The following is a 10,044-nucleotide window of genomic DNA, read 5'->3' as shown; positions in this document are numbered from 1 at the left end:
AGGAACCACAAGATACAAAGATGTGGCCTACTTAGTCTAATGTTTGTTTATTAGGCTACACACAAATTTAAGTAGCCTATTAGGCTCGTAGGCCTATTTATGATTAGGCCTAGGCTACTTGTTATGCCTTTGCAATATATATATATATATATATATATATACACACACAGTGGTGGAGGAAGTACTGAACCTCAGTACTTAAGTAAAAGTACAAATACACAGAGAAATATTTACTTTAGTAAAAGTAAAAGTACCACAATGACAACCCTACTTAAGTAAAAGTAAAAAGTACCTGCTTTTAAATGTACTTTAAGTATTAAAAGTAAAAGTATTTGCATAATGATTTATTCTCTTAATATCTATATTCTAAAAGGAAAAATCAGTATGGGCTGTGGCATTTTAATTAAGCTAGTTTTAGGTTATACTCGACTAGATAGTTTTAAGTTAATGCAATTGTGCTTACCATCTGTGGCCCAGTTTACATTCTGACCTACAATTCTAGAGACTAATTCTGGTTATCTACTAGGGTGATCTGCTGAGTAATATCATTCAGCAAAACACGAGAGCCTGAAGTTTAACGGGGTAGACAAGGGAAACGTCGGGTGGATCATAATGCCAATTATGCTGATTGAACAGAAAAGTTGCTGAGAAAGGTGTCTTTATGATTAAGTTCAGTTTCACTTGCATAGACATTGAATGAGCGCTCACGTTACTACCCCCCAATTGTAGGCTATGCATCTTTATTTAATCACACACAATTAAGGAATATTTCCTAATCTGGAAAATGTTACGTTTTTTCCGGCCACCGGTTCATTAATAGTCTACCATTCATTTGTGCCGCAAATGATCAGACGTGTGACAGAAGCATGCGCATAGCCTACTTCGCTGATCCGCGGATAGCAATCTCATCGGAGAGGAGGCCCTAACGCCGCAGATAACAGACAGAGAAAGGCACAGAACACAGTTGCATGTACAGTGTAGCCATGGGTCTGGTGAATATAGCCTACCGAATGCAGATGGCTACAAGCTCACGCTTTGCCTGGTCTAGACTAGAAGCTTATGTTTCTAAGAATGCACGTAGCGCTCCAGAATCTTTAGCAACCCCCCGGTAAAACAAACGTGTTTGTCAGAGAGAAAAAAAACTGATCATAAAATGTATCGTAAATAGGAACGATGTTGTAGAAATGTAGCGGAGTAAAAGTACAGATAATTGCTGTAAAATGTAACGAAGTAAAAGTCAAAAGTATGCACTATAAATTTTACTTAAGTAAAGTACAAATACGTGGAAAATTTACTTAAGTACAGTAACGAAGTATTTGTACTTCGTAACATTCCACCACTGTATATATATATACAGTATATATATTGTAACATGTAAAATAAAAACAACATGCCAACAACCTGTAAAGACGTAAATGAGTAGAAGGGAATTCGATTTTGAGTTGAGAATGTTGACCAGTCTTCTTTTAATGGTTTTTACTACCATACTTGTGAAATGTTTTGCTTGCATAAAGGGATAGAGTCATTAAGTTTAAACTGCTCACAATTGTGGCAACGTGGTTATCACAGAAAAAAAACTATTTTAATCTATTCTTTCTATTCTCTTTTATTTCTTAAAACAAATAAATTACTGTATGAAGAAGCTTTCATCAAGGAAACTAGATTGTTAGGCCTATATATGTAATGCCCCACCTTGATTAGACTTGATTAGTACATTGTTTTACATTGATTATATCGATTGTCGTTTTTTTTTCTCAAATTTTGAGATCGCTATGGGCCTTCAAAATCCCATACTGGTCAGGCTCTTTAAGAGATGGAGACAAATTGATATACAGTTAAGAACAAAATTATTCATATTATTCATTGCCCCTGGCAAATGCTGATTTAATGTTGATTGGTTGATTGGGATGGTGTTTTGGTATGGCGCTAAATTTGTCTCAATATTTGTATATGCGCAGAGGGGGATCCACAAATCTCTTCTCGCTCTTGATTTGCATGTGTGTTTTGATATCTACAAATAAAATTTTTTTTTACAAATATAGATGTGCATTTGAAAATAAAATGCCATTTGTAAAACCGAAAATTTCATTTGTGAAATGTGATTCTGCATTTGTGGATCACCAGCACATGTATTCTTCGCTTTTGGGGAGTATTATATCTTTGTTCTAGGGGTTCTTAAGAGTAAAAAAAAGGACCCAAAGGACCCAAATTGAAGGTCAAATTCAGAAAAAGTCAAATTTGGTGTTTTGTCCATAAACCTCACATTGCTGGAATTATAGCATAGGGTTTGGTGCCAAAACACAAAGATATTCTACAAGGTAGTGTGCAAAACTGGACCACATAAACAATACAACATCATAAAAAAATGTTTAGGCTGATGATTGATCTCTTTAACAAGAAATTGTGCCTAAAATGCTCAAAATTGTCCGCTTAAAAAAATAATACTTCAATATCAATACTATCAATTCATGCCTAGTGTGCTTGAGTGTAGGCCTAGCCTGCTCTGCCAGTTCCTGTCTACATCCATTCAGAGCACAAAGTGCAGAGATCTCTGTTAAATCAAGTTTAATAGACTTTTACATAGCTAGTACCTGCTGAAGTCTGTAAGGCCTTCTGTAGCCTAAGTGTGAAGAAAAGAAAGGTTAAAAGGATCAGATAGACAAACAGACATGTGAGTGTGTGTGGGTAAGAGAGAAAGAGAAAGAGAGACAGTAGCAGTGACAGTTGGCTGTTGATAGCTGGCAGTTATAGAATTTAGAATATTGAATAACCTGAAGCACATAGTGCTTCATGGTTGATGATATTAGTGACCTTCTAGCCTTCTACATTTGAGCAAGCACATTTTCATAGTTCATGGTTGCACAGTCTAGTTAGATTATATTCTAGGGTGTGTCTTTCTGTTAGTCAGGTGATGGCACACATATTCTCTACAGCAAAAGAAACAGATTTTGGGCTATGTATCCAGTGGCAGATATGTGTGGACTGGTGAATGACCCATCACTAGAGACATATGCCACATTTCTTGTTTTTGTTCATGAGAGAGTATGGAGATGGTGATCACAGATCAGCCAACGATTACAATGTTACAGTGCAGTTATTTTACAACAGAACAAAGCAGTTTCGCACAGGAACTGCTACAAATCCACCTGTAACAGTGAGCATCTGCAGCATGCTAAGATTCACAACTAGAAATCATGTGAAGCAGTGCAGGGCCGGTTCTCCCTATACGCACACTACGCAAGTTGCGTAGGGCCCCGCAAGTTAATGAAGGCCCCCTCCCCCGTCTCCCCTTGAGTCAAGCTATAGTGACAGACAAGTATACAGTTATAGCGACAGTGCCTCATACATTAAGAAGATGAACATGAAACCGAATTACCATTCAGGGCATGAAAAACGGAAGAAACGTCACAAGAATGAACAGCGGCAACAGCAGTCGGGTAAACTTGCTTCGTTCCATGGTTTGATGTCAACATGCATCTCTCCAGCGCGTGTTGCTTGCCTAGCCTAGGCCTAGCCATGTACAGTAGGCCTACCTGGGAGGGAAGTGAACAGGGAAGTGAATCTGTTTGCGGCTTGCTTGCCAGCCTTTCCTAGTCACAGTACTTCGCAAAGTTGTGAAATATAATCGCATATTCGGTTTTTTTTTTTAATGCGGGTGACTGGCTACATTTTTGAAAAAAATAACCGCATCTTTAAATGTGTTCACGTGCAGCTTGGGATGAAACTAGCAGTTTTTCCACCTAGTCAGGTAGAACCCCAGGATAGGTGTGACATAAGGTACTAATGCAATTTTTGCATAAATTGCAGTTTTTTGTGACCATGCCCCTTTTTTTGACCATAAAAAATAACTAGATGACCATTACTGTATAAACCCATCATATATGGTATCAAATGAAAGCTCTTCTCAAACAGAAATCAATTGTGTTAATAAAACAAGCTAAAAATTATGTCAAGTCCCTCCAGAGAACATAATAACTCTAAAGCCTGGTAAGGTCACACCGCTGAAATGGTAGGCTGAGCAACAAATTGTATCAACCCTCAACAATTAGTCAAATAGACAAAGTTATAAGGAACAAAGTAGAACTTTCTCAAAGATTCTGAAAGAAACTATATACAGAACATGTTGCCAGGCTGGCCTTGTACACATCACAAACATCAAATGTCTCCAAAAAACATTCATTCAATCAGACATTTCTCCCTCGCTGTCATCAGTATCCTCCACTGAAAGTGTAGCCATCTTCAAATTTTTATTTGCACACTGTTCACCACCTTTGCCATGGCAGTAGGTGGTGCATGGTAGTCCATCTGACTGTCAGCAGCAAGAGGCCCTGGAGCATGCTGGCACTGCCTTGCATCCACAAGCAACAAGCTGTAGAACTGTTTTGGGTGCAATGTCAGTGTTGCCATGAACAGGCACAGGAGGTGTTTTTTTTTTTTTGTCAGCTGCTCTCCACAGAAAGACTTTTGATGTGTTCCACTGCATATTCTCTTGTTGGAAGAAGACTCTTTATTTTAGGATGGTCTCTTTTCTTGGTGAATAGCATTTATCTCAAGTTACTGAGGCTTTCAAAAGTCTTTCCATAGTAGAGGCAAGAAAGGAAATCCATTCCTGCCTTCATGCTCATCAGCTTCTACTGTACATCTGTAAAATTCTTCCAATCAAGATTCCTCTTGCACATCAAATTGATTGCTGAGTTTTTTCCTTTGCCATATGGATATGACACACTGGGTTGTATTTTGGGCTACAGCGCATGGCGCAAAGCTTAATTCGGTATTTTGCACGTTTATTTTTTAAACATTGCGACCAGGGGTGTGGCAATTAACAACCTAGGGAGGGGCCTGGCGCGTTGTCTAAAAATCGCTATCATACACCACCTAAACCTGGTCAGAAGTCAATGGCGAGTTGTTCATATGCTATTTTAAGAGCGCATGTCAACAGTCATATTGGCAGGTGCACGCACCATCCTTCTATCATTCATGAACGCACACCAGCGTACGTCCATGCAAAGCATTACAAATTGCACGATTACAATGGGAAACATAATTTAGAATAAAGATATTATGAAATACTGTACATCTCATGATGAGTAGTTATTCACCATCATTTGCAAATTGGTAATGACGGTTAAAAGTGATTAGGGGAGAGGCGAGAGACACATATGGAGCACAGTTGAAGACGCACTGTCACGAGATATAAGCAACTCCTCTGCAGGATAAATGTTGTTTTATTCAGTTATTTGAGCAATATTAGGGTAAGTGTTCCAGCCTATGTTTTCGATGGTAACCCATTGTCAGTCAATGGTGAAAGTAACTGCATATAACTGTCTTCGTTGACTGACACCTTGATGAAGTTAGTTTCACTTTGCCAATGAGTTCAAATAATAGACGAGTGCAAATGCGCGAAGGCTATGCTAGGTTTTTAATAATGGTTTAAGAATGACTATTTCATACGGTATCGCAAGCAGCCTCCTTCAAATGCGCCGTTGAATGCCAAAATACCGATGCATTTATTTGACATATCGCGCTTTGCGCCGTTAAAGGGAATGCCAGATGTCATTGTCATTGGTTTAAAATGATGTTACGCCCCAAACACACCCATATGACTGATTAAAAAAACCTAGGAACACCTTGTTGCGCCATGCGCTCCACTTTTGATAACGAAACCCCTGTGAACTGGACATCCTACTAAATTTGAATAGACTTTTGACGAGTGACGATGCACTTTAGAATGTCATGATAGGGCCCACTGTCACAACCAAACAATACATGAACAGCCAACAAATCATAACATTTGTCTCCTAATTTGTCAGCCATAGCATTAATGTCAATTACTCTGGGCATCCATGGCCTACTGGTTAGGGAATCGGACTTGTGACTGAAGGGTGGCCAGTTCAATCCCCGACTGGTAGGAAAAATGAAGGTAGGGGGGAGTGACTTAACAGCGCTCTCCCACATCCATATCCATGGATGAGGTGCCCTTGAGCGCCAGATCAAGGGCTGCCCACTGCTCCGGGTGTGTATGTGTACTCCTAGTATGCTCACTGCTTTAGGGTGTGTGTGTTTGAATGGATGTTCACTGTTTGTGTGGGTATGTTGTACACTCCCCCCTTGTACACTACCCCCGAATGGGTAAAATGCAGAGCACAAATTCCTTGTATCCGTGTCCCACATTTATTGGATTAGGGTTAAGGTTAGGCCTGAGGTGTGTGTTAGGGTAAGGGGACATAGGGCTGTGGGAACATAGGCATGCTCCCGTACTGGTATATGTAAGTATACTTGGGTAGCCGTGGCCTACTGGTTAGGGCTTCCGGCTTAAAACCAAAGGGTTGTTAGTTCGATCCCTGACCAGTAGGATGTGGTTGAAGAGCACTGCTCTCTCATGCCCACAACCATGGTTGAAGTGCCCTTGAGCAAGGCACCTGACCCCTCACTGCTCCCCGAGCGCCACTGTAGCAAGTGAACACTAGTTTGTGCTTCACCTCATGTGTGCTCATTGTGTGCTTCACCTCACTGTGTGTTCACTAATTCATGTGTGAGATAAATGCAGAGACCAAATTCCTTGTATATGCAAGTATACTTGGGCTATAAAACTGATTTACATAAATTATATTTGTTGTTGTAATTCCAAATGATACGTCTGATTCCTTGCTGGAATATATGGAATACTGGAAGAAATCATTTTCTTGATTCTGTCCTCTGCTCCTGTAATCAACTTTGCAGTTTACTCTGTAATTAAGGGGGCAAATTCAAGGACTGTTATAGTTATGTAATGTGCTGATTAACTGGCAAGTACCTCATAACTCAGACTAGTTTGTATCAATCCTGGACTGTGGTGTCTGTTTTTAAAGCATTAAAAAATGGTAGGATGAAAAATATTGTTGTCTTTAATTCTGGGGGGAAATCCAAGGATAGTTATAATTATTGTGCTTACTACCTGGGAAGTACCTCACAACATTGATGTCTGAAATTCAGCGACTGACTCAAGGGAAATTAAAGCTAAGGTGCTAACTAACCCGCAAGTTGGTGAACTAGGGTACATCAGACTTGCTATAATATTCATATTAAAATGAATTACTATTGAATGATTGTATTCCTGTATGTATTAAGCTACATGGCAGTTCAATAATTTATTTAATTTAATACCAAACACATGACGATTTAGAGGTATAAGCTATTATGCCGCAAAAAGGAACCTAATTTGACCTTAAAGGTCACTTTGCAAAAGGTATTTTGTTCTCTGGAGGGACCTAAACTATTTTTTTTTCTACTTTGTTATGGTATTAGCTGATTTCTGTATGAAAAGAGCTTTAATTTGATACCATACATGATGGGTTTATATGTTAATGTCTATTTAGATGATTTTATATGATTAAAAAGGGGTGTGGCAGCTGATGCCATTTTAAAGAAAATGCTCAAGGGTGCCGGAGCGGCACCCGTCAGATTCTGAAAGGACACCCCCTTACCTATCAATTTATGCAAAAAAATTGCATTAATACCTTATGTCACACTTAAGCCCAAATTCCACAAAGTTCTACCTGACTAAGCAGAAACTTGCGAGGACCCGTCTAAACTAATAGGTGATTTCACTTCCCATACATTTTTAAAATAACTAAATTGGAAAGTAGCCTGTATTAACTTTGATTCGCTGTGCTGCATGGACAACATCGTAAATTAGGCCTATATGAAGTATTAAAATGTTTGTTTGAAATAGTCTACGTTTGAAAAAATATTTAAATAATAAATAAGAGAATCAGGGGAGCAGAGTTCATAGCCTAGGCTATGTCTTTCCCAAGTAGGCCTAGCCTACTATGACACACAGGTGCAGAACAGTCAGTCAGTAGGCTACTAGCACAACCAGATCTTTACAAAAAAAACCCCATTATTTCAAGTGTCAAACTGCAGATTTCTGAGTATGAAAACCGCTGTTTATAATTATAAAAAGAACATATTTGCAGCTCTTATGCAGGGAAAAACTGCATTGTACTGCATAGTACTGTACAGTAATGCAGTATTTTGGACATGAAAATACTATACTGCACTGTGGCCTACTGTAGTATAACTGAACTGTAGGCTATACTTTAAAAAAACTGCAGTTATTTTTTGCAAGGGTATATGTACAGCAAGCATCAAAAGCAAACAGCCCAGACCCTTTATAGGGAAAAACACTATATTTGGTAACTTCCATAGATATCCAAAATGGGGTGGGATGATTGTATTGGGAGCACTGAGATGTCAGATGATACTGCAAAAAAATGGTTACATTTTGGCGCTCAAAGTTCAGGTAAGAGGGCCCCTTAGCAGGATTTTGCTTAGGGCCCCATGGAGGTCTGAACCGGCACTGACTCAGTGTCTTCAGAAAAGACGTGGTAGACCATCTTCTGAACCTGCAGCAACACTTGCAACTGCATCAAGTCCATCTAGAGGGACTACTACACTTGTTCAGCAGCAGCTGCTGCCAGCATAGATCTTCTGTCAGAGGCAGACAAAAGGGCGTCTTCATGAGGTGTCCTCTTTCAGTGCAGGCAACCAACGAAGAGATATAAGTAATATTTTGAAGTCAATGACTTTTAACAGGTAGCCAGTGTAAAGATGCTAGGATGGGGGGAATATGTTCATATTTGTTGTGTGTGTGAGCAGCTGCATTTTGTATAAGCTGTAAGCTCTTTAGACAGGTATTATTGCAGCCAGCGTATAGAGCATTGCAATAATCTATCCTTGAGGTGACAAAAGCATGGATTAATTTCTCGGCATCTGGTAAGGATAAGGACTTCCTTATCTTTGAAATGTTCCTTAAATGGTAAAATGAAGTTTTGGTGATCTGTTTTATGTGATTATTTAGTGCTAGGTCCTGGTCAATTATAACTCCTAGGTTTTTAACACTTGTGGATGAGGTCAGTGGAAGATCACTATATGTAGCCAATGATGTGGATAGGATATCCCTCATCTTTTTAGAACCTAAAACTATGACTTCTGTTTTATCTGGGTTCAAAAGCAGGAAATTATTCATCATCCATGTCTCTTTATCTCTTACACATGTGTCAAGTTTGGCTAACGGGGTTAATCAGGTTTTATGGAGAGGTATAGTTGTGTATCATCTGCATACGAATAATAAAAACAACAGGGGTCCCAGTACTGAGCCTTGAACTCCATATTTTACCATAGTCTGGGTAGATGGTTTATTATGGACCTGTACAAATTGTTAAGTATTTAAGTATAAGTATTTAAGTATATATACTCATTTGATCCTGAGAGGGAAATTTGGTCCCTGCATTTATCCCAATCCATTGAATTAGTGAAACACACTCAGCACACAGTGAACACACAGTGAGGTGAAGCACACACTAATCCCGGCGCAGTCTGTTTCAACAGCGGCGGGGTGGTGCCTTGCTCAAGGGCACTTCAGCCGGTCATACTGGTCGGGGTTCGAACCGGCAACCCTCCAGTTACAAGTCCGAAGCACTAACCAGTAGGCCACGGCTGCCCCAATTGTTACCCCAAATTGTTGACGGTTAGGAAGGTATGATGTAAACCAAGCGAGTGCTGAGTCTTTGATGCCTATCAAATTATCAAGCCTAAGTAGTATGTCATGGTCTATGGTGTCAAAGGCAGCGCTGAGGTCCAGGAGGACCAGTTTTGATACAAGGCTAGGTTTTTTGAGGGAGGGCTTAATAACAGATGTCTTAAACGACTGCGGTACATGCTCTGACAGCATTGAATAGTTTATAATCTAGAGCAAAACATTATCCAGGAAGGGGAGAGCAGTCTTAAGAAGGTGAGTAGAAATAGGGTCTAGTAGACTAGTTGTAGATTTTGATGAGGAAATTGTGGAGGTGAGATCTAATATGTTGTGTATATGTAAATTAATTAAATGTTGTTCGAGGTCTCATCTGTGATTCTGTTGTGATTTCGCTATCTTTCAGCAATGGAGTATGTGTATTTGGTGAAACTGATTGGTCATACTGTTGAAAATAACTGTTTTGTGAACTTTATTCAACATAGCCAGTGATTTAGGATGACATTTATGGTGTTAATTACTGTGAAATA

The sequence above is a fragment of the Alosa alosa genome, chromosome 22, assembly GCF_017589495.1.
Source record: "Alosa alosa isolate M-15738 ecotype Scorff River chromosome 22, AALO_Geno_1.1, whole genome shotgun sequence".
Lineage (NCBI taxonomy): Eukaryota > Metazoa > Chordata > Actinopteri > Clupeiformes > Clupeidae > Alosa > Alosa alosa.
This window is presented reverse-complemented; position numbering follows the sequence as displayed.